At 43.5% G+C, this 24,507-nt stretch overlaps 1 long non-coding RNA gene across 1 annotated transcript; it reads right to left on the bottom strand.

The window, feature by feature from the left end:
- Positions 1 to 177: 177 nt before the first annotated feature.
- LOC117884514 lies at positions 178 to 15,821 on the bottom strand. The gene is made up of 3 exons (XR_004647573.1): positions 15,588 to 15,821; positions 15,172 to 15,257; positions 178 to 3,274 (listed from the first exon to the last, which is right to left on the bottom strand). It is a non-coding gene; the product is annotated as an uncharacterized LOC117884514 (long non-coding RNA).
- Between the last annotated feature and the right edge of the window lie 8,686 nt (positions 15,822 to 24,507).

Here is a 24,507-nt window from a genome sequence, read left to right as displayed (position 1 = left end):
GAGGATGCCGAGCTCAGAGGGAAGCGCTTGCAAAAGCTCTGGGGGTGATTGTGTCTGCCTCAGGGAGGGGAGCAGTGGTTGGGGTCCCCCCCACACTACAGCCAGAACTTCTCCGTTGTCTCCACCCTACGCCTGCGGCACCTTTCCCCTCCCACCCACCCCCCTTTTCTTTGCACACGTATGAAGTGCAAGGTTCCCTCCCCAGGAGCCGCGCGCTCTTCCAGGTCTGCTGCAGTCCAGGCGCTCGTGATCGCGTGGGGAGGGTGAGGACGATCACTGGGGTGGGCACATGTTCTCCCCCCCTCACACACACACCAACCCTCTGCCCGCCTCACTCCCAAATCCCCCCTGCAAAAGGCAGGCGGTGGATAGGAAGCTGGGGCCCCCGTGCAGTAGCCGGGAGACTGCCACGGGCTGGAGCCGCCGCTTGTTGCGCCGTGGGTGTGTGTCTGTCTGGTCGGGGGTCAGGCCCTGGCGGAGCGCGCAGGGTGGCTTGACTTTGAGCAGCTCTCTCCAGTGGAAAGGTTCAAAGTCAACGCGCAGCAGCAGTTTTGTGCCCTGCCCCTTATTCAAGGGCTGACTCTGTTACATATTAAACCTGTACCCTATTGATTCAGCCCCTCCTTTCCGCGTTTTATGCCATGGAGCTGCAGGGCAGGGTTCCTTGGCCACAGTTTACACAACCGATCGCCTTGTGCAAGTGTTCAAATTACGCTCCGGATTGAGCGAACTCGTTAACAATTAATAATTGGCCTGGGATTTGGGCGCTTTCTCGGAGTGCTCAAGTCAAAGGCGTTTCTAGCCTCCTCCTGGGGGGGAAGGGGGGCAAAGAAAATACCCCCCTTTCCCCGCTGCAAACGGCACAAGGTGTCGGCTGCACCCTGACATCTCCCTGAACTCATTGTGATTGAAATAACAGCCCTTTCTCGTTTCCACAAAGCATCTTAATAGCAGGAGCAAAGAATTCAGCTCATCTGCAAATCCAATAGCCTTTAAGTGGATTAACTGCAATAACACAACTGAGGAGTGATAACTATCCTTCATGGAAGACAATAGACTGTAACTGCACAGCCAGGAGACTTATCCTTTCATCTCGGCGTTTCCTGCAGCATTTCAAAAGGGAATGTTTTCTAGAACCCCTGAAGGGCTTTGCATGCTACTGGCTTGGGCATGCTTCTAGGAAACAACCTGTGCTTTAATGGGCACTTTGCAATTGCATAGGAGTTGCCACCAAAACAGAAGTGGCCTTTCAAGTGCGTGTCCTATAGACCCACTGGGTGGTCTTCAGGACCAAAAAAAAAAAAAACCCACAAAGCCTTGAAAGATTTGGAAGCACTTAAAGGGGGGCTCTTTCTGGAGATGAAAAACCATGAGCCGGGGTGCAACCATTTCCAAATGTCTAGTGCTAAGGGACGAATCAAGTGCCACCTTGCAGCACACACAGATGGATGGATGTATAATCAGCAGAGTGATGCAGATATGGAGTTGTGCAGGGTGGATTGTGGGTTACCATCCCTGGTTGGGAGGGTGACATCACACAAGCAGAAAAGTGATGACTTCATTTTAAACTGTTTAATTTCTTCTAATCATTTGTGGGGGTTAAAATCAAACCTGTGGTCAGTGTTGTCATAGTAATAATAACAACGATGTCCCTAAAAGGTTGCGAAGAGTCTAACAATGCAAATCTCATTGAGCAATTATTCCACCCCCTCATTAGTTCATTGGCTAATGTTTATCTGGAAACATAATTGGCTGGATATTCAGTGGTAACTCCTTAAAAAGTTGAACCTTTAGTAAAAAAAACTTCAGAAGTAATTTTAGCTGTTATCTAGTGATAAGAAGTCTTTCGTATTTCTTGTATGCGTCGTTTCATGAAAAATTTCCTGCATCTGCATCTTTTTTAAATCTATCATTGTGATCAGATGGGCATCCTTCCTCTAGAAGCAATTTACAGTTGGCTGTTTATATGGTTCGTAGCAAATATTTGATAATGGGGCAAAATATATCAGAGCCAAAAGAGTCCAACGATCAGAGCCTAGCTTGCAGAAACTTCTGCATGCAGTTTTATTCCTCTCTGCAAAGTTATTTCTATGCTTATGAAGGAAATTCTGTATCTAAGTAGCCTTCTGTATGAAAATCCCTATGTTCTGTTTAAGAATTCTTACTAACAGGCCAGGACACTTTTATATGGAAAATATCACACAAAAATAATATACAATGCAGTAGAGCGTTCAGTGGTATTGTCCATGTAAGTCTATTATACAAAAGTGTACCAGAGGTGGATTGCTATATTTTTATGTCATATCTATATCCATTTATATGTAGGGAGGGATGATGTAGGAGTTTTAATGGGTGTGAATGAGGATTAGTGCAAATTATAAGACGCCATTGAATTAAGTAGGACACTTTTTTGGCTTTTATGGACAACAGCGACTCTCCATACTTCAGAAGACACAAGAGTTCTGAATTATATTTTTACTTAATTTATAAACTTTTGGGGGCAGACACGATCTTTTTGTTCTGTATTTGTACAGCACCTAGCACAGTGGAGTCCTGAACTGCACATAAAGTTTTTTTCATACTGTGGCCCAAATCATCTTTGCTGTACCCAGTTCAAATACCATTTTAAACCAGTGCAGGCTAAGTTAGTATAAACAGGGCTAGGTCAACTGGTATAATGAAACCAAATCATGTTTTTACAAAGTGTGCCCTGACTTAGTTCGTGATGAGAGAGGCCAAGGGGCTGTGACGGGAATTGGGAGGGAAGTGGTCTCAGAGCATTGGGAGAGAGCAGGAAGAAGCTGCAGTGGGGAGGAGTGGGAGGGAAGGCACCTCTGGGTTCCGACAAGTTAGCCAGAGAGAACTAAAGGAAGGGCTGGAGGCAGCAGGTGGGACTAAGGACAATTTTAAAATGGCCACCAACCAACTGGCTGCAGCCACTCTAATGATTTGATTTATTCATAGGCATTTCTGTGGAACCTCATTGCTCTGGTATCCGAGTGCCTGACAAACATTAATGAATGAATTTTAAGTATCTAAAACAAGTTTACATTTTTGTAATCAAATGTGAAAGTTAATCCTGCCAAACCTCCCAGATTAATGTACAAATTGATTTCAGTTTGGGGATTTGTCTGCTTCTTAATCATGCTAAAAAAAATAATAAAAACATTAGTCACCTGTTTTGTTTGTTCTTCTTTGGATGGCCTATTTGTTTTACTGAAGGCGGAAGGACACCAACGCTGAAATTTACGGGGCACATTCTGTAACAAAGGCTCTGTCACAAAGCAGATGCAAAATTACTTAGAGCAGAAAGCATCATGGCTCCAGAAATAGACCATAAAGAGCAGTCTCAGAGAATAGGATCCCAGGTCTTTCAGCAACAATCCCAAACATTTATAAAAGCCATGGACAGTCTAAAAAGCACAATCCGGAAAGCGACAGAGGCAAATGGCTTTAAATAAGGAGTGCATTTAAAAGGCAGCTCATCCACTTCTTAAAAGGAGAAAGAAGTCAGTCTTTGAACACTCATTTTTTTGGCCTATGTTTTAAGATGGCCTGAGGCCTGTCCTCCCTCTCCAGGGGCTCATTGTTTGGTTCTTCAAAATTTGCTCCTGTAGCTTTGACACTGCATAAATAAATTACATGCGCAAATCATCCTACCTACCGGTACTGTTGACTGCCTGATTTGTTCCTGTAGTCACATAGAGACAGGCTCAAGGTCTGCAGCAGGTTTATGGGTAAAAAAATTACAAGTGCACAGTGTGGAAGGTCACCCCTTTTAAAATGTGGCCTGTGACAAGGGACCACACAAGAACTGAAGAGAGCAAACAAGGACGGTTTTTGCCCTCATCCAGTTGTAACATCTATGGAATTCATGCCGCCCTTTTCAGCTCTTACTTTTGGGCTCTTCTGTTGGCCTATTTGTTCTGGACTGAGCTCTGTGTTTATTATTATTTTGCACAGCATTCCAGATACTTTCATGGGAGACAGGTACTTCGAAAAATCACACATGCAGATCAATTGAAATGCTTTGGAAAGAAAAAGTGATCAGTAAGGTGGAAAGTATCAGAGGGGTAGCCGTGTTATTCTGAATCTGTAAAAAGCAACAGAGGGTCCTGTGGCACCTTTGAGACTTGCATCTGAAGAAGTGAGGTTCTTACCCACGAAAGCTTATGCTCCCAATACTTCTGTTAGTCTCAAAGGTGCCACAGGACCCTCTGTTGCTTTTTACAGTAAGGTGGAGTCCACTGAATTTTCACATGATCTATCCAATGAATGTACAGAGACCCTCTGGTCTGTACAATCTGTTCCGGTGCCTGTATTTTAAGTCAAAGTGTTTATGGAGATGGACTAGTGTCTTTTCTAATGGGATGGTATCTGCATTCAGAGCCTGATCTTGTGCCATTGAAATTAATGGGCATTTTGTCATTGACCTCCATGGGAACAGGATCAAACCCTTGTTACATAGAAATCTATGGGCAGGATTTGTATAATATGCAAATAATATTTCCACTCTAGAGACAAGGATAAAGGATCCTGGTGGATAGGAATCACTACTGAGTGACACAAAGTTCACCTTCAGGACTGAGTGTATGAAGTGGCTGGGTTGCCAGACTGGATAGTGAGATACATTGTTTGGCATTAAACCAAGTTGTTTGCATAGCAGCACACTATTTTAGTGGTATATTAAGCTGTTCCCTACTCCCCTTCTCCACAGAACAATGGAATGACAGCAAGTCAAACTAACATGCCTACTGGAGAGATCTATTAAAAGTGCGCTGTGTTTTGTCATTGATAGTTAGCGCATTTAGCTGAATACCTGTAAGAGTGCCAACACAGTTTAAGGTATAAAATATAGTTATAGGATGTAAATATATCTTACTCCCTGGGGCCTGATCCTCCATAGTTGTGCTCCTTGTGTCGTCATTTATACCAGTGCAAAGTCAGTGGGAAACACCATCATTCTCATTTTGATTTGAATCCAGGATGTGACTCAGCCCTGCTATCTACCATAACATTGCAATATTATTTCTTATTATTTGTATTTTGGTAGCACCTGACCCAGCTCAGGTCCATTGTGCTAGGCACCATATAAAAACAGCAGGACAGTTCTTGCCTGAAAAGCTAAAGCTGCAAGCCTAAATTCTTACTCTCCTGCATCCATGCTACCCTGTAACTCAGCAGAGCTACACCATCCATACGTGGATAGCCCCACTGAAGGAGGGACTGCACACGTAAGGGCTTGCAGGATCAGGTCCACAGACACCAAATTAACAGGGACAATGAGCATTTTCGTGGAAGTGGCTAATTTGTGGTGAGTTGGAGATGTTTGTCGTGACTGTGAAATTCCATAGTTGGATCTCTGGCCCTTTGATCCACTGATCCTAAGGCAACATGCAGAGATGGGGGAGACAGTAATTCAAAGGATACAATGACAACACTGCTGTGCATCTTACTACTACACAGCTCCTTTTTGGAAGCATATTTTGGCTTTTTCTTAAAGCCTGGGGGCCTGATTCTCAGCTGGAGTAAATCAATTAGCTGTGGCTGAAGATCTAGCCCCAAGTTCCCAATCCTGCAAAACAGCACACGTTTAACTCTACTTAAAGGAGTATCCCCATTGGAATCCCTCTGCTTAAAATGAAGTATGTGCTCAAATACTTTGCTGGATTGGGGCCAACAACAAAGTTCTTCTGAAGGTAATCTTCTCTTAATCCATCTTTCTAGCTGTTGTGAGCTCTCAAATTATTACATTGTGGGTAATGATAACACTGCCCATTTCAGTCCAAACTACAGACACACAACACAATAAATAATAACAATGGCCCATGTGCCGTCAGTTCTTCGGCACTGAATTCAATGGGGCATTCTGCGTAAGAACTGCTGAGTCACACAACTCAATAAGAATAAGAATACTTTGCCCCTGTCTAGTATCATACTCGAAGCACTTTCTGAATCCAGCACTGCTCCTTTATATCCACTTGACAAGCTGGTAATCTGAAATACAAAGAGCCATGTAGGCTCAAATGTTAACATGCATTTAGGCATTGCGGCACTCAGCATTGTAACACCTAATGGATTTAGGAGCCTAAAATCTCATTTTCAAAAGGCAGGCACTTAGGAGCCTAATTCCTATTCACTGTCAAGGGCCCCATTCCAGACCCTTGACTCCACACACTTCTGTTTTTCATAGCGAAAACTTGAATGGATATTCCGGGGAGTGTTAGGATTGCCATATCACAAAGTGCTGTTAACAAACTTGTAAAGAAGCACAAAACATTCAAACCATTTCAACTATGTCACATGTGGTTGTCTCGATCCTTGTTTCTTTGGTCTTGTGGCCTGTGTTACCTATTTATAAATCAGCCGACGAAGCAGCATAGCTGAAGGGTCAGATATCAGAAAGGATACATTCTCTATTCGGATCTGCACGAAAAATGGATTTCCTATTTTTCTGCAAAAGATGAGCCACCCCCAGCATCCTCCCTTGGCTTTGTAGAATTCAGCATTTGTTCACCTTTAAATGGGTGACATTTGACTAATAGATCCTGCCATCGATCTGCCTGCTGAATTCCTTCCCTGTTGGAAATCAATGAGGAGAGCGGTGTAAAAGTCGATGGGAGGATATGACCCGTTAAGCTCTGTCTGTGTTTAACTGTAGTGTGATCTCTCGTGCTCCTGAGTGCTTTCCATAAGCAGCAAGTTATCCTGGAAAGGGAGCGGATGATAAATAATTCTGTTATCCACATGACTGAATTCTTCCATGAAACTGGGAGGAGGCAAAGCACAGGGATGGCTCTGCAAGGTTTGAGGGAATAAGGCCAAGGGAGGAGATGGATGGGGGAAGGCTAGTAAGATGCTACAGTTACCTTGTGTTAAAATAAAAACATGAGCAAAGAAGCAAGGGTTAAAAGAAGAAGGTCAGAAGATAACATAAGTCTCTCCCTAAATCTCTGCTTTGCATCTCTGGCTATGGGCCCATGCAGAGAAGTAAAGGGATATAAAAGTCCCTTAAGACCCTGCACAGGCTACCTGTAACATGGCAGGGAGAGTAGCTGTCAGGGGATTGTTGCCATACTGTGCAGATATGTGCAAAGTGGGCAGAGTCTTCTCCATCCCCAACATGCTAGCCAGCACATCTAAGCCAGTGCAAAGGGGGAAGTAAACCCAGAAAGGAACTGGTACAACTTACTTCTCATGGAGCAAGGGGGAAAGAGGGAGTGAATTGTGAGTCTCAGTCCATGCTCTGCCTCTGGCAAAACACACCTGCATGCTAGCTCTTCCAGGGGCTGGATTGCAAGTTGCTTATGCAACCTTTAGCTCCTTGGGATACTTTCTCCTGCATGTCTGTAAGGGGCTGCAGCACTTCTCAGTATTAAATAATGAATAATGATACACTTCAGTTTTATTGCTATGATGTTTTCAGTATAAAAAGAAGACAGCAAACTGTTCTTTTCTCCATAAAATCCCATTCTGTAGCAAACATGTAGGAGCCAATTCTCCTCTCCCACCAGTATAATTCCATTGACATCACTCACTGCAGTTACTCCAGGTTTACACCTGTGTGATCAAGAAGCCCTTGGTGTCTAGGATCTATAAAGACAGAAATCCTCTCAATACTCTACATAGAATAGAATAGAATATTTAGGGGTCAGATTCTCTGCTGGTGTAAATGGGTGCAATGGAGTTTTGCCTGTTGGTCGAGATTTTGGGCTTATGTCTCTGTTTCACCTTTGATGTGTATAATTCCCATTAAGGTAAATGGGAATGACACATGTGTTGAGAGAGCAATAGATGCTTTATTAAATAATGCAAAATCACTAGGACTTGTGTATCTTTCCTGGGACACCATGCCAAACTGGCAGGTGGTTTCTTCATCAGGCATTATATTAACACCCTGCTAGGTATCTTTGATGGCATCTGTTGCGTTAATGATTGTGTGATGTATAATGGCTGCTGTAGCTTGCAAGGTTATAGGCAACACACCAGCCACTGTGTGCATGCATTTCAAATCGCTAACTACACTCCTGTTTATAACACAGTCTATGTCTCCCATTTCTTCTTTTCTACTCTGTATCCATTCTGTTTCTTTCTTTCCATTCCCTTCCTTCCTCCTCTCCCTACATCTATAATCCTTTGTGCCGCCTCACTTGCCTTCCTTGCTTTTCATTCCCAAATCTCTGCTCAGCTATCAGGGCCACCCAAAGAATTCAGGGGGCCTGGGGTCTTCGGCGGCGGGTCCCGGAGTGAGTGAAGGACCCGCTGCCAAATTACCACCGAAGACCCGGAGCGGAAGAAGCTCTCTCCAGCCCAGCTTTCTGACCTCATAACCGCACATTCCCCAACTTCCATGTTCCCCATATCTTGGATTCCTGGTCCCGCCCTACAGTAGGAGTTTGCTATTTCATTTCTGCTTTCCCAACCGTCTGGAATTCAGTTTCTGTTCCTCCCTCTAAGTCCCAGAGTCATTCATTCACCCTAAATGTCATCAGAAAAACCTTTTGCTATGACTAACTCTCTCTATCGCATCTTGCAATTCTTTATTTTGGGCTCAGAGAGCTCAAAAGTGGCTGTAAATTCCATTTGAAAAGCCCTTATTTCATAATGGGGGCTAATCATTTTTGGCATTTGGAAAAGAAGTGAAATGGCTGAGATGGGAGACCAGATGGCTCGAGGGACAGGTAATGAGATCAGGAGGCTTTTACTTCTGTGTCACTGCTTCAAAATTCAGCTTTGATCTTCGGTGACCTATGGGGTCTCAGTCCAATTTCTAGCATACATATGTTCACATCAGAAAAAACACCCCCATAACATAACACCTTTGGCAGAGAGGCCCAGGACTAAAGAGGCATGAAGGCACAAATTACCTTCTCGGCACTCCAGGTGGTCTCCCCAGAACAGGATTAGAATGGGCTCAGAGTGGCACTCGCCATACTTTCACTGCTCCGTGGTTAGGGAATGTCAGTTTCCAGTGCTGTCAGGCTGCCAGCTTCCACAGGGAATACACTTCATTTTTTTTTTTCAAAGTTAACTTTCTCAGCCATTTTTAGAATAGCTAATTCTCATAAGGATTGTAACTGCATACACCAAAGACCTAATTCTGATCCCACTTATGCTGGTTTAAAGGTCTGATCCTGGATCAGTTGATGTCTGGGAGGGTCTTTCCATTGATTTCAATAGGTTTTGTAACAGATCCTAAATAAGAAATAATCCCATTGAAGTCAGCGGAGTTATAGTAGCATAAACCCAGTGTGCGATCAGACTCTAGTCCTGGGCACATGACACAAGAGGCTGTAATAGATCCAAAATGTCAATTTATTGTGGCCAATTCACTTTCACAGCAGAGTTTTTATAATTATTTTTTAATCTAGCTGCAGATTAAGAAGGAAGATGAATGTACACAAGATGAGGCAGCATTACATGCTACTAAGGATCTAATGTAAGTGAATACAAGACAAGCCATTCAGCCTTGATGCTGAATTTTGTCCCGTTATTATTCTATTTTGTCTAAGCTGTACGGTAAGGGTGGCATTTGAAATCTCTCCCTGCAGGATTTAGGTGCAACAGAGCAGATTAAGGGGGATTTTCAGTATTTTACTTCAGAGGTTCCTTGGCTTTTGTCAGTTTCCAACATTTTCACCTCTGAGGGGATACGTCATGTCCACTGAATCTTCTGATCCCCATTTTCCCCTTATCTCTCTTCCCCCCTATAAAGGCTGCATTTCACAGCGCCCTTCCCTCATGATGAGGAGGGCTGGAGTGTGAGTTCACCAGGCCAAACCCTGCTCCCGGAGTCATCTGGAGGACTTGCTAGAGAGTCGCACAGGTGCTCTGTCACCCAGCTAAGGGTCATTTCCAGTGATCCTCGCGGGGACGAAACTCCCAAAGGAGCCACCGAGTCAGACAGGTTGTTTAATTGGATAGTTTTAGGCTGCTCTCTTCAGGAGCCTACAGACCTCCCGTGTCAGTTCCATTTCATCTCCTTTGCCCTCATTCAGGAGTGCCCTCTCTTGATGCCCACACAGATCCCATGAATGTTAATAGCCCCGCGGTGCATGCACCACACAAGGCATTTACAATGCCTTTGTATGTCCTTTCAGTCTTTTCATGCTGTACATAATGGGATAATGGTCTGCGTCAGACTATGTTTTTTTACCATTAGGAGTTGTGTTTGGTTTATCGCTATGTATCACGCTGAGAGCCAGAGCTGGCCCTTTCAACTGCTTCCATCCACACTGGCTACAAAGCCACGCTGAGAAATGAAACTTGGAAAAAACCTTCACAACAAAATGTTCTCCTCTCCCTAGGCATCAGTGTTGGGCACCGTTTTCCTGACACTCCTCCACTGCTTGCAGCAGAGTCAAAACAATTCAGTCTCATTCTCTCTGGCCAGGGAGAGATTAGCTGGAAAGCAGCCTCTCCCCATTCTGAGGGAGGCACATTATATGAGACCATCTTTCCCAGAACTTTCCTGACTGGCTGAGAAAAGGAACCTTACCCCACCTTATACCACAAGACTCCTGGTCCCAGACTCCGAAGAGAACACTAGCATGGGGTTTTCCAGACACCAGCTGTTACCCTGGGACTGCTTCCTCTCTCCCAGCATCTGCCTCTGTCGGTTCCTGAGTCTCTGTCTGCTGCAAAACGCCTGGAATGGGGTAGCCTGGCCCCTGAGATTTACCCTTCTGGGCTTAAAGGGCCAGTATAACCCATTACAATCTCTCTCTCTCTCTCTCTCTGGTTTGCATATATGACTGCCATTATATGTGTTTATAAGCATGGATATAAATTTGCATTTGCCTCTATTTTGATTTAGTGCCATCAGCATTTGCAAGTTCAGCTAGTTTACCTGCGTGCGCTCTCTCTTTTTCTGTGGGTCATTTATTCAGAATAAAAAAGAGGAAAAGGCTTTCCTACTGACCCCTATTTCCCACCCTCCCCCCACACAGGCGGACACACTGTTAACTGATCTCCATTGCTCAGTTTTCTATTTTAAACCATGTATTTTATCATTTCCATGTCCTACCCTGAATCCTTAAAGCTCAGACTTTCAGCTGCAGGCTCCAGGCAAGACTTTCTGAAAGATCAAAATCAATTATGTCGTGTGTATTGCTGTCACCAGCCTTCCCATAGCTTCCTCTTTCTGCAGCTATTTTTGGAGGATTAATCAATTAAAATAAGGCCTGGGAAAGCAATGGTTAAAGGGACACTGCAGATCTCATTTAGGATGGAGCCCGCTGGACAGCCGCAGTTGAACAGAGTTCTTTACGTGCTTTTTCTTTTTTTAAGCAAAAAAGGCGTTTTGTTGTTTTTTTAAGTGTTGTCAGAAGAGGAATTTTTCTTTTGTAGCCAATTCCACATACTTTTTGTTATAGGAGGAGATTGGTCCGAGGGTTTTAGCAGATGCTAAAACAGGGGAAGACTGGATCTCTTTTGGTAACATATCAAGTGAATAGGAAATAATCAAAAATGCTATATTTAAAAAATGAGTTTAACAGCAGCTTGAGGCACACACTGTTCAGTAGAAAGAAATGACATTACCTGTGCACCACTCAGCAGAGCAAGTCATTGGGTGCAATGTTTTTAACGTTAAAAAGGCAAAGGCTTTTGGCTACCACGGGTTGATGCAATGCTGCTTACAGCATTCCACCTCGCCTGCTCTATCAGAGGTTAATTCATGTGACTCTCATAGGGCTCAGTCAGGACTTTGTCACAAGTCCTGTGTAAGGTTCTTCCCTTACTCCAGGGGGAAGGAATCTGAATCAACCTTATCCCTTGCAGAGATTACTTCCCTCTCTTTCAGCTGCTCTGTTGTGCTCACTGGTGTGTAGGGACATGGGCGGAGTCAGAGCACAAGCCCCACCCACTCCATCAGTTTTCAATTTTTTGATGACAACTCAGAATATTTTTGCCCAAAGTGGACCTTTTTTCACAAAAATTTCTATTTGGTCAATAAGGTATTTTGTACTGAAAAAGAAATGGACGAAAAGAATTTGACTAGCTCTTTAAATGACAGGGTGAGTTCTGTGCGGTGATTCGGGGGGGAGGGATAGCTCAGTGGTTTGAACATTGGCCTGCTAAACCCAGGGTTGTGAGTTCAGTCTTTGAGGGGGCCACTTAGGGATCTGGGGCAAAATCAGTACTTGGTCCTGCTAGTGAAGGCAGAGGGCTGGACTGGACTGGACTCAATGACCTTTCAAGGTCCCTTCCAGTTCTAGAAGATAGGATATCTCCATTAATTTATTAGCCTATGATCTGTATACACAGTATTGGGGACAAAAGCCCTAAGTTAGTGGTTTTCAACCTGTGGTCCATGGACCCTTGGAGGTCCACAGGCTAGGTCTAAGAGGTCCACCAAATAAAGGGTCAGATCCCAGAAAAGGCATACCGTTTTTCTGATCAATCAAAAGTATGTGAATATCCCCACCTACAGGTCACAACCTGGAAGTGTTGTTGTTACCATAGAAACCCACAGTTTAATGCTCTTTTTTATGCTGCATCAAATGCCGTGCCAAGCCCATGGAACATTTATAGTTGAATTCTGTTCAGTTTTCAGCCTAAGACATCTATGGTAGGGGTCAGGAGACCACACATTGAATTTCCAAAGGGGTCTGCACCTCCATTTGACATTTTTTAGGGGTCTTCCAATGAAAAAAGGTTGAAAACCACTGGCTTAAGGGAAAGTCTTGGAGGAATTTGAGTTCTTGAAAAGAATCGCTTGATGCCAGTATGCTGTTTGAGATCCTAATGGATTAAAAAAGCAGAAATCATGGACTAAAATTCACTGCTGGTGTAACTGCCTCAAAATCAGGGGAATTACACCAAGGCTGAATTTGGCCCTATAGAGTCAAGATGGGGTACAGATTAGCTTGAAACTCAAGATGAATGAAATAAGGGAATTAACTGCTAAGGTCAGCAATAAAATCATGAGTCCATTGCAGAGGAAGCTGGATACATTTCTGAAGAGCTAAGGATAGAGCCATTAACTAGATTGACGGGGGTAAGGTGATGAGATAGAGGTCGACTGGTAACCTTTAAAATCATCAAGGCAGGCCACATATGCTCTGTTATCTTCCCCTAGCTGTTCAGTGTGTGCGTGTAATGATTGAAAAACAAGGCCCTTTCTGTCTCTGCAGAAAGAGGAGCAACAATGTAACATTGCATATTAGGGAAAGGCCAGACATAAAAAGATAATTGAAACTTTCAGCTTGGCAATAAGGTGGGATAAGGACAATAAATCTTTAACACACACTGAGTTATATAACGACGGAACTGCTAGCACTGGCCAAAAGGGCTCTCTGGCGATCTTCTCGTTAGCTGGGCAAGTTTTCCTTGGTTTAATTTTTATCCTGAATATTGTTGCTTTACCCCGTGTGATATCCTTACAAGTCTGTAATTGTACTGTATAAGGAATTGGGTAGTATCTCATCCTCATTGCCAATTGCTGGGTCTTTATTCCCTACACAACATTAAGAATAAGCCAACACTGTTGAGTTCCAAATAACTGTGTTTACTGCCTATAGACAAACATACATGACCAGCTACTTATAAACGCTGCTATTCTGTTGGGTTCTGGTGGCTTCAGCTATAGAGACAGGATGGCATGCAAAAGGGCTCCTGAACTACTTAAAGAGATACTATCCAATTCCTATACATGACAGCAGGGGTAGGCAATCTATGGCACACGAGCTGATTTTCAGTGGCGCTCACACTGCCCGGGGCCTGGCCACCAGTCCGGGGGGGCTCTGCATTTTAATTTAATTTTAAATGAAGCTTCTTAAACATTTTTAAAACCTTATTAACTTGACATACAACAATAGTTTACTTATATATTATAGACTTATAGAAAGAGAACTTCTAAAAACGTGCAAATGTATGACTGGCACGCGAAATCTTAAATTAGAGTGAATAAATGAAGACTCGGCACCCCACTTCTGAAAGGTTGCCGACCCCTGCTCTACAGTAAACCATTGTGACTCTGAGTTACTCGTGATGTAAACAAATACAAACTAAATGGTCAGCAACATCCCACATCAATTCCAGCATTTGGGAAAACAGAGAGCGGGTTGGTTCTCTCTTTTTATGAATAGTCAAAACGTATGAGCAGAGCTGGGGGGGGGGGACAACCTATTGAGCTATTTTGTTCATTGTATGAGGAAATAATGGGGAAAAGTTAAAGGCAGGATTTTCAGAGCCTAACTCTGCTCTCACTGAAGTCAGTGAAAGTCATGCTATTGACTTCAGCAAGGGCCGAATTAGGCCAACTGTGAGTGCTTTTGAAAATCACGCCCCAAATTTCCCACTGTAAGAGAATATCACACTTTCCAAAATTACAATACAGAAGGCTTTCAATACTTTGGCTTTGTAGAGCCTTCTGAAATAAGACTATGTACCATGTAATTGGCACTCTAGCCAGCATTTGCTTGGGTAACAGTTACTCATGCTGGAAGTAGGATTTTCCTCCCACCCCCCATCCCCCAAAAAGGTTCATCTCTCGAGACAGGGGATGCAATAAACCACATCAAAGGGCAATGCTCCATTTAGTCTTGCCAAGGAGGTTTCTGAGACCCCCACTACCCCTATGTCTGATTTAGATTCTACAGATGCAGACAGCCTTTCAGAATATTAGACCAGAGGCAAAAATGGGGAGGAGACAGATTTTTTTCTGTCTGTTAAAATCAAAGGGCCTGATCCTGCAACTCTTTCTCAGGCAAAACTCCCACTGAAGCCAGTGGGAGCATAAGCCTCATTTTCCAGCATGGAAGAAACACATGGTCATTTTAGGCTGGGCAACAAACATGTAATGATAAACTATTTGTTGGTAAAGCAAACTGTACATGCTTGGGTCCATAATGCACTGTTATCATCAAATAATTATCATAAGCCTTGGTGGAGGCCATGTTTTCTTATGTGTTTGTACAGACCCTACCACACTGGGGCCCCAGCTTGACATCTTTGGGCATTACTGCAAATATAAACATTACATTGTATAAATTAAATAATAAATTGCCAACCATTCAAATGTTCGTCTTCTGATAACTACGGCTGCTACAAAACCCAACCCTTTTTCTTTTTTGCGTATAGTAATTTGATTGTGATGATAAATCACCAAGCATTTCAAGTTCCCAGCATTAACACAACAGAGAATAACAATATCATTTCCTCCTTTACCTTTGGATGACAACCCATATCAGATGGTGGATGGATGATCTAAATATGAATCATTGTTTCTCCAACCAAGATTCCTATAACGTAATCTAACAAAGAGAACAGAAACCATATCAGAAGTCATTTAGCAAAAGAATGTGTCTGAGAAGACTCTAGAAATCTCTTATTTTAAACAGATTGTCGCTTCAATAAGAGTATGAAATGGTGCTCATTATGCTATGGGTGGGAAGGGGCTGGCTTCCATATGGAAAGGTGGTTTCTCTTTTCCTAGGTTCCTAACAGCTGTTTTCATTGTAACTAGATGCTCCACTGATAGCGTAATAGACACAAAATCCTCCGAGACACAACCCAAAGCTTCACGAGCCCCGCCTCACTCTTTGGGAAGTAACAGTAGAAGTGGTACTGCTCCGTGGGCCTACCTGGTCCTCCTCAGACAAAGCCACCATGATGAAAGGCCCACACCTGATCAGTGTCAGACACTCCTCTAAACACCACGGTGTAGGCATGCTGTGATGCTGCTGCCAAAGGTTATGAAGCACTGGCTTTTAGGCTCTGCTCCTTCAGAAACTGCATCTTGTGCCTTGTTTTCTGAAGTGTAAGCTCTGCTCCTGACACCTACTGCACATAACCTCACTCCCCTTCCAGCTCTTCCCCCTCACTGCACAAGGTCTGCAGATTAAATGAGATTTGGCACCAGAGCACGTGTCACAGCAAGAGAATTGTACTTGTTGACCTTTCACTCCCTGCTCCAGAGAGCTGCACGATATTCACACAGGGATTTTTTGCCTCCCTCTCCAATTAAATTTTGTATTTGGAATACAGCATACACAGGAGCTTTCATACAGTAGAGTTACTGGCATATGCAGTTCTCTTAGGGGTCAGCTACAGGGTCTTTTATCTCATACACTAAAGAGTTCTCTATACAGCCGGTGAGTCAGTGAAAATCCCACATCTGCAGGAAAATGCACCACTAGTCTACAAAGATTTCCGCATTTTCTGCTCTCATAGGAAAAATAGTCTTGCCAATGAATGGCTCAGGTTCACAGTCCTGCTGAAAGTCCTGGAAAGTAATGTGAAAGTCCTGAAATATTAAACATTTTCAGCTTTCACATTACACCCAACTCTTTATGGATTTCTCTTTCACAGGTGCCACTCAGTTGAGGGACCAGTACCTGCAGAAAATGACTTTGAACAGACCAAAATCATATTTATCCGCTTACAAAATGTGAAGCTACTGTTATCGCTGGTGTTCCAGCCCTAAGGCTCAATCCTGCCTTCATGATAGCCACATCCTGCTTTCACAGGCATGATTTGCATCTAAAGCTCAAGTCTGATCTACAACCATAGAACGTGGAGCCTCACTGACTTGTACTGATTATTGGTATATTGGAGAGGTTTGTGGACTAATGTGTGCTGCAGCGGGGGAGGAGCAGGCACAACGCCAGCCAAGTATAAATGTCCTTGATCTGTTTCAGTACATTAATGAATGAAAGAGAAAGGGGCCAGGAGGTGTCTTGCTGCTCCCACACTGGCTATGACATCATCCAAACGACCTATACTCCAGCCCAGTATCAGAATTTCATTGGTCTGTGAAGATTAGCAATGGTCTGCTGTATGTCTGTGGCCCTTCTGAATGTATGACCAGTTAGATTTAACTCCCATAGACTTATAAGGGTTAAAGGTAATGCCATATATTAATTGTAAAGTAGTTTGCTCCAGATGTTTAATAAGGGCTCAGATCTGATGAGCGGCCTGGAAGTCATAACGTATGAATGATGCCCATGGTCTCCAAGGCAAAAACCAGTCAAGTTTTGGTAGATTGCTAGAATTGTATTAATTTACAAAGGTAAGATCAATTAGTAGAACTCATCAGTTTCTCATAATGAACCTCCCCCTTAATAAAAAGGTCTTAGATGTCTTGTTCCAGTAGCCTGATTAGGGAAAAAACTGAACTGTAAAGTTCTGAGAGAAAGGTAATTTGGTCATTTTTGTTGCTGTTATTTATTGAAGCATTTTATAGATTACGAGTGGGATTTTTTAAAAGCACAGAGCCTTTGTTCAACTGATCCTATAAAATTTGTAGTAAAATTTCCATTGATTTCTGTGGGAGCAGTTAGTTCAATGCTTAGAGTTTTTGAAAATCATACTCTATATGTATACATGCTCCATATTACCCGCGCTGCTGGTAGTTATGTCATCATTCGCTAAAATGAATTTAAACCTATGGTCTAGTGCAGATTTTACAAATGCATTTTAATAATCCCAGTCAATTGTACTCTATACCAAGTAAGCAGCTTCCCTCCGTTTTAGGTAATAGTAACTGCCTATTTCAAACTGTTAACATGCTGTGTTATAACTGTACAGCCCATCTGCTTAAATTAAATGCTTTCTTGAAGACATTTTTCCTTTAGTAGGTTTTATATTACCAAGTGTCGCATGTCACAAAGTAAAACCACTGTTGCAAACATCACCTAACATTAATCTTAATATAATCCATGGTAAATATTTATACACAAAAGACAAGTGGCTGGATTTGTTTACATTTTGAAATCACTGAAGAAGGGATTCACTGTAGATTAGTTGGCTAATCTGCCATAATCTTCTTTAAAAGCAGCTGAATATGAATTTTATTTTACTGAATCATTTTATCCATACCTACACAATGCGAAAGGTTCCTTATCCCATAGGCTATAAAAGAAAGTTGCTTGCATTGGAGAAGAGCCATGAATCTCTTCTTCTCTGCTTTAAAGAATGGACAGCTAGAATGGCTGGAGGTAAACTGAAATGGGCATTCAGAGGCGTGATCTTTACTTTTATTTCTTGGTTGTAAGGTGTGAACTATGAGCCTAACTCATCATTAGTAAGACACTTGCAATACGTTATCATAAAAATGCTCATTTCTAATTTATTTTGTCTTGTTTTGCCCTCTACTGCTTGGGAGATGCTGCGATGAGCCTATCTCTGCTAAAATGCTCATGGGTTACCAAGGGAAGCTTCATGCTGTTTTTTCTTTATTTTCCAAAAGTACAGGATAAATAGGATTCCCCCACCAGCTCCCAATCAATTCAGATCTACTCTCAAGGAAATTGTAATGCAGGAGAAACATAAGAAGTTTTTAGCTACTCACCACATCCCAGAACAATCCCTCAAATGGACTTAGGCTCCAGAAGGTGACATGTCCGGCTCCCCTCTGCTGCAATGGCTGTAGCGCTAACATGAGGCCTTCTAGGATCAGGGAAGTCCAGAAAAAATTGGGCCGGAGATCGAGGCTCAGAGATCTGACTACTAAGGAAAAAGCAATTGACTTTGAATGTCAGTGATAAGATTCGTGCACAAAGAGGCCAAGGTTGTGTGAAGCGGTGATGAGAGATCTTTAGATCCTGTTGTGTATCCTCTGCATGTAGAGTACAAGGGTGTTGTCGGAGAAAAAGCTCTACTTCCACAGTGTTTAGTGACAGGGAGAGTTCTGCAAATCCAGGCGTAGTGCAGGGAGTTGCTGTGATCGACAACAAATGTGGGCTCAGGTGAGGTTAAGCGCTTGCCATAGCCTGACAGCTGGCTGGACGACAGTCCCAAGCCTGTTGTACCCCCACTCCCTTTTTCTCAAGTGTGCAGAGGGAAAGGGGCACAGTGAAGGTGGAGAGTGGAATTGCCTGAGGTGACATGGGTTTAAGTGTGATCCTCATCACACTAATGAGGCTGCATTCTTCCTTCTTGGGCTGCACTTGCTACCAAGCAGCTGTACTGGGATAGCTGTCAGCAGAGCTCACGTTCGTGAAGGAATGGCTTGCCCTGCAGATCCCGCTTGCTTGCTACTTTTAATCTTCTGCTTATATGCACTGTGCTTTGCATTTGTCGGTGTTGTGCAGGATCAAGCCATTCCAGTAACCATGGGCCAAACCCTTACCTCACAGCACAGCTCTGCTACCACGGCTGAGTGCTAGTGCTTTCTTCGGGGAGCCAGGGGGAAAACTCCTCCCTCATCTTTACAAGTGGGAATCAGATCCTCCAGGCGTTAAGAATCAAACTTGGCGAATGAGTCAACTAATCATCTTTGCTGCTCTCTCTGGCCAAGACACTGCTACTTGGTGACTGTGCAGTAACCTTTTTCATACTACACAGGCTAAATACTAGCACATTATTTCAGCGTGGGTCTCTGAATAATACATTCAGCTGTGTTCCTTCCCCCATCTCATCCTCAGCAAGGCCTTCATTAGCTGAATGCGGTGGCTTGGTTCCAGCAGCCACAGCTGCTGTCACTGCTGCAATTCTTTAGCCTTGAGAAAAAGCATATACAATTTAATATGCTCCGGGCATAACAGCTTTTCTGTAATGAGGAGGCGGTTTCTTTACGGCTATTTTGATGGGGCAAAGTTTACCCAAGCACAGGTTCCACTACATCTCGTCAGCCCTTACAAATATGCCTTTGTCGTGCCAATTCTCATGCTCCTCGAGAACTGATGGAAACTGATGTTCCAAAAAAAAAAAAAAAAAAAATCCTGCTCATCTGATATTGTCCTGTCTTATTTCATTAAGGGCTAAACTCTGGGCTTAGAGCCTAAAACCCAAGTGCTAAGGGAGGGTCCAGTGCTTAGCTGGCCACGTGTCCAGGACAGGATACATTGATCCTGCCATTTAATAACAGAGTTTCCCACACTGGGCCATCACAATATGTGGTGGGGGCATCTGACTGATTGTCTCAGTAGGAGCAATATGCGGGATGCTGCTGCTGCTGGCTAGCACTGGCTGCTGCTGGCAATTTACAGCTTTGCCAGGTAGACGAGCAGCCATGTCTCCTTCCCAGGTAGCCATACCCACCTTGCAATCAGAGGCCAGGCCTACCAACACGTACTTTTGCACCATGACAAGGTGCCTTCTGCCCAACTGTATGACCCACCGCTTGCACCTGGATTTTATGCTGTATGCAAGAGGAGGGTCACAACAGAAACTGATTTTTGCTTGAAGCCATGGGCTTGCAATCATTGTTACACAGGCTAACTTGTGTGGAGCGACAGACAACGCTCACATTTCAGATTAAGGATGGGGGCATAGTCTAGATATATATAATATTGGAAAGACTCAGACAGTCTTCAGCTGGGGCCAAATCCTTAGCCCAGTGCAACTTAGCTAGCAGTTCCCCAGAGGGAAGGGGAAAAGGAATCCCACGCGCCACCACACTGTTAAAGTGTAAGTCTGTTGGTTTCTCGCTTTCTTTCTTAGTGGGATTGTGAGGGATTTAGCCAGTAGCAGACCATAGCCTGATTTGAGGTCTGTGCTATTTTGTCTTTGGACCACAACTCTAACTTAGAAGAGAAAACCACTCGAAAGCTAGTTAATCATCCCATTATCTTAAACACATGATAATGTAACAGAGTCATTCTGCAGTACAGTCCATATAAATTCCACACGTATGAAAGAATGTAAAGCCGCTATTGTGCCCAAACTCTTTGCAGGGCCATTTCACCATGTTCACGGTTTATCTGGAAAATACACATGCATGGTACTGTACGTCGTATTTCACTGCTATGCACCATGATGTCTTCTAATGGAACAATCACCATACTTGTAGACTAAGGGCAATACAAAAGTTCTTTCAAATAATGACAATACATTTTCTGTATAAAGAGGATAGGGAGTAGCCACTTCCCTGAAAGGCATTCAGCTTGATTTCCCTAGAGCCAGCAGCATACACATCCACAGCCAGCAACAGCAAGCAGTGGTGAGAAAATCCCTATCTCATCATCCATCTATAGTTTCCAGGTCTAAGTGCGAATTCTTGCAAAAGACAGGAAACTGTTCTCACCCAACGCTAATGCAGTCAGCTAACCTTATTTGGATCTGGTTTTTTGCAAAGAGGATTCTTTTTCATTTCAACCAAAATAGCAAGTAAAGTGGAAAATGTAAAAAATATGGCACTATCCTAATATTGTAGTGACTAGAGATTATGTAGAAACACTGGATCTGCCAATTCATTCAGCATTGTTGGCATTTGTAACAAGATGGCATGCTGTTGTTCCATGTTTGGATATGTTCTACACTGGAATATGAGCAGTTGTCTTGGGTAATGCAATTTTTGGGGGGTTTTTTCCTTCATGAAAATTCACGTTTTTAAAGAGAAATCTGCAGATTTAATTTAAACTTGAGTAAATACAGGAACGTGGGTTACTTGGGCTTCCAGTTGATGTAGACTGTAGACTCTTCCTTGATTCACATACTCTCAGTTGTGCTGTCTTAACTTAAAACAAAAACAAAAAACGGTTCCGGAGAAGTTAGAGAATTGTGACGCCAAAATTGATTACCTGTGTAGTTCTAGTAGGCGACCCTACTGTATAGGATGAGATATTCATACTTTGCTTTGCATTTGCAGCTTATGAGGATGCTGGCAAAGTGCTGCCTCTTTTAAAAAGTTGAATCCAGACTGTTAGACATCAGCAAGATCACTCTGGTATTGGAATCTAACCAAGCACAAAACATCCTCAGCCTTCCCGGCAAAGCACAGATGGCTGCAGATGCTGGTGCTGTGGCTAGTCAGTTTTTTCAGAGGAAAGGCCAGTTTGTCATGCAAGCCACACTCCTCAGATAAAACCCTACTCCCCAACAAGAAGCTGTGAAAAAGCCCAGGAGGTGAAGAGCTCAAGCAGATGAGCTCCCATGACTCCCAAGTTTCACAGTTGGATTCTCAAGTCCATACACACGTACGTGCTTAAGGCCAATGCACACCCATTGTCCCCCAGGGCAGTGGGATCTGCAGGAGTTATTGCAGCTGTGATCACATCCGTGAGAGCTTGTGGGCAGGTGTGTGTATTTTGGGTATAGGGTGGGAATGGACAGACTCCGAATTGCCAGGATCACTCCGAAAAAAGCATGGCTGGGAGTTTAAGGTGGATTGTGGGGAAACTCCATTCTGACCCTTCAATGAATACGCTGCTCTTTGATTAGCTGAAATATATAATAGGCATGCTCTGTAAAGCAGTTAGCAATCAATGTGTCAGCAAGAGTACAGCGAAACATTGTCATCCTACTTGCGCGTACATCCAGACCCCAAAGTCAGTACAATAGTGATATAGTCATCATAGTAAAATGACCATAAAATCTATGGCTATTTTTACAAGGCATGTCTTGGTTTTGCCTCTGCACTTATAACAAGAGATAATATTTCCTCTCTCTGACATTACACATAAATGTGCATTGGGGTGAAACTCACCTCTGTGCCAAGGAGGCCACCACCAGGGCTTGGCACCACTTAAGAACTCAAAAAAGAACGTACAGGATGCATAGGCCTCGTGCTAAGATTCTGCACAGGGATGTATTTCACCCTTAGGTGATGGCTATACTGGAGGTGTAATTTCCAGCTCAAGTCGACAGTCCCACGCTAGCTGTGATTGAGCTAGTGTGCTAAAAATAGAAGCATAGGCTCTCTGGCTCTGCCCAAGTACAATCCCATCTGAAACCCTAGTGGACATTTGTTGCAAAAAATCCAAACATGAAACTAATCAAAGTTTTTTTATTATCCTCAGAAAACTCTGGTTCTCCCAGACATCCCCACCACCCTTGATGGCACAGAGTCCAACTCCGTTTGGGAGAAAAAAGAAACTGAAGATTAAAGGGTTTGACACAATTACACAGTTTTAGGGGCCTTGTACACCGATCTGTAGAAAGCAGCATACATTTCCAAAAGTACATACATAGATCATACAACAACTATAGACTAAACCACGTTCAACCATGTATGTCTGTTTAAAAAAAAATTCTAGGGTTACAATTCCACAGGAAAAAAATCCTCTACCATCTGTACTGGAGTACTGCTCAAATGACTATGGCATAAACAAAGGCAGCCAAAACAAGAATCCTGGGAGTGACTCATAGATTTAAAGGTCAGAAGGGAACATCATGATCATCTAGTCTGAATTCCCGCACATCACAGGCCACAGAACCTCACCCACCCACTCCTGTAATAGACCCCTCACCTCTGGCTGAGTTACTGAACTCCTCAAATCATGGTTTAAAGACTTCAAGTTACAGAGAATTCACCATTTACACAAGTTTAAACCTGCAAGTGACCCGTGCCCCATGCTGCAGAGGAAGGTGAAAAAAACCCAGGGACAATGAGAGGCGGTAAGATCCTCTTCTGGGAGCATATGATAGTAATGCCATTTTGGAAGAAGCTCAGAGAAAGCGGTCACTTCTGATTACTATCTAATGTGAGTAATTCTCAGGAAAGATGAATCCTTGCAGCCTGAATCATAGCAAAGGGGAGAAAATAAGATACTCCAAAAATGGTAAGGTGGAAAGTCCTAGACACAGAGGAACCACCCATGATCCCAGTGTGTGTGGGACATCACAGAGAGGCATCAGAGAGACTCTGTATGCTGCTCCTCACTGATGGCAGAAATGCTGGGTGGCAGGCTGGGAGAACCCGCCCACCTTTTAGGGGATGCACAGGGAGTCCATCTGATACTACAGCCAATGAGCTGCTGGTGGCAGTGGGTTACTGAATAGCTGCTCCTCACCAAGACACCAGGTTAGACAGGCAGAAAGATTCCTCTGGCCCCTCTTAGATGTCCTGCCTAAAGGCAGTTCATTTGGGGGCCTTGTCTCCGTTGGGGATTTGTCCCGATTTCAGCCCCCAGGACGGCTAGCTTAAACAGGGTAAACCACTATACTCTGCCATTGGCACGGACGCAGCTTGGCCTGAGATGCTTCACTGCTGCAAAAAGTGGCTCTGCCTGTCTCCACTAGGGATTTGAACGAGGGTGCCGATACATAGGTGGCTGGCCATCAAAAGGTGTGGTCAGCACAAATCCCCACTGCGGGCAAGGCCTTGGGCTTTGTACGTGTTGGGGGAAAGAGGGCAGCATTTGGCCCTGAGAAAGATTTTCCGTCCAATTAAAGCCCTGATTCAACGAGGTATTTAAGCCTATGCCTCACACATGGGCAGTCCCATGGATTTCAATCCTCCTGGCTTAGTACAGGGTCTCTAAAACTTCAATGAGTCTGTTCATACGTAAAGTTAGGCATGTGCTTAAGCACCTTGCTGATTTGGGGCCTAAATACCAGTACAGCTTGAGGGAGTATGGTGCTCATTGGCTTATATAACATTTAAGCATGAGTTTTTTCCCTTACTGAGTGCCCAGAGAAACAGAGCAGTCTCCCTTTCTGTACAGCATCGGGATTATCTGCCTCTTCCCTACTCTGATTGTTTTTACATTACATTACCCAATACATTATTCTGCTCCCTGGGTTTTTTTTTTTTCCAATAGAGCTCAAATTTTTTATTACAATATTCAGATCTTTAAATACAACAACTTCCATTGTTAAGAAGTTCACAAGCGCCACATA

This window comes from Trachemys scripta, chromosome 10 (genome assembly GCF_013100865.1).
Source record: "Trachemys scripta elegans isolate TJP31775 chromosome 10, CAS_Tse_1.0, whole genome shotgun sequence".
NCBI lineage: Eukaryota > Metazoa > Chordata > Testudines > Emydidae > Trachemys > Trachemys scripta.
This window is presented reverse-complemented; position numbering and strand designations above follow the sequence as displayed.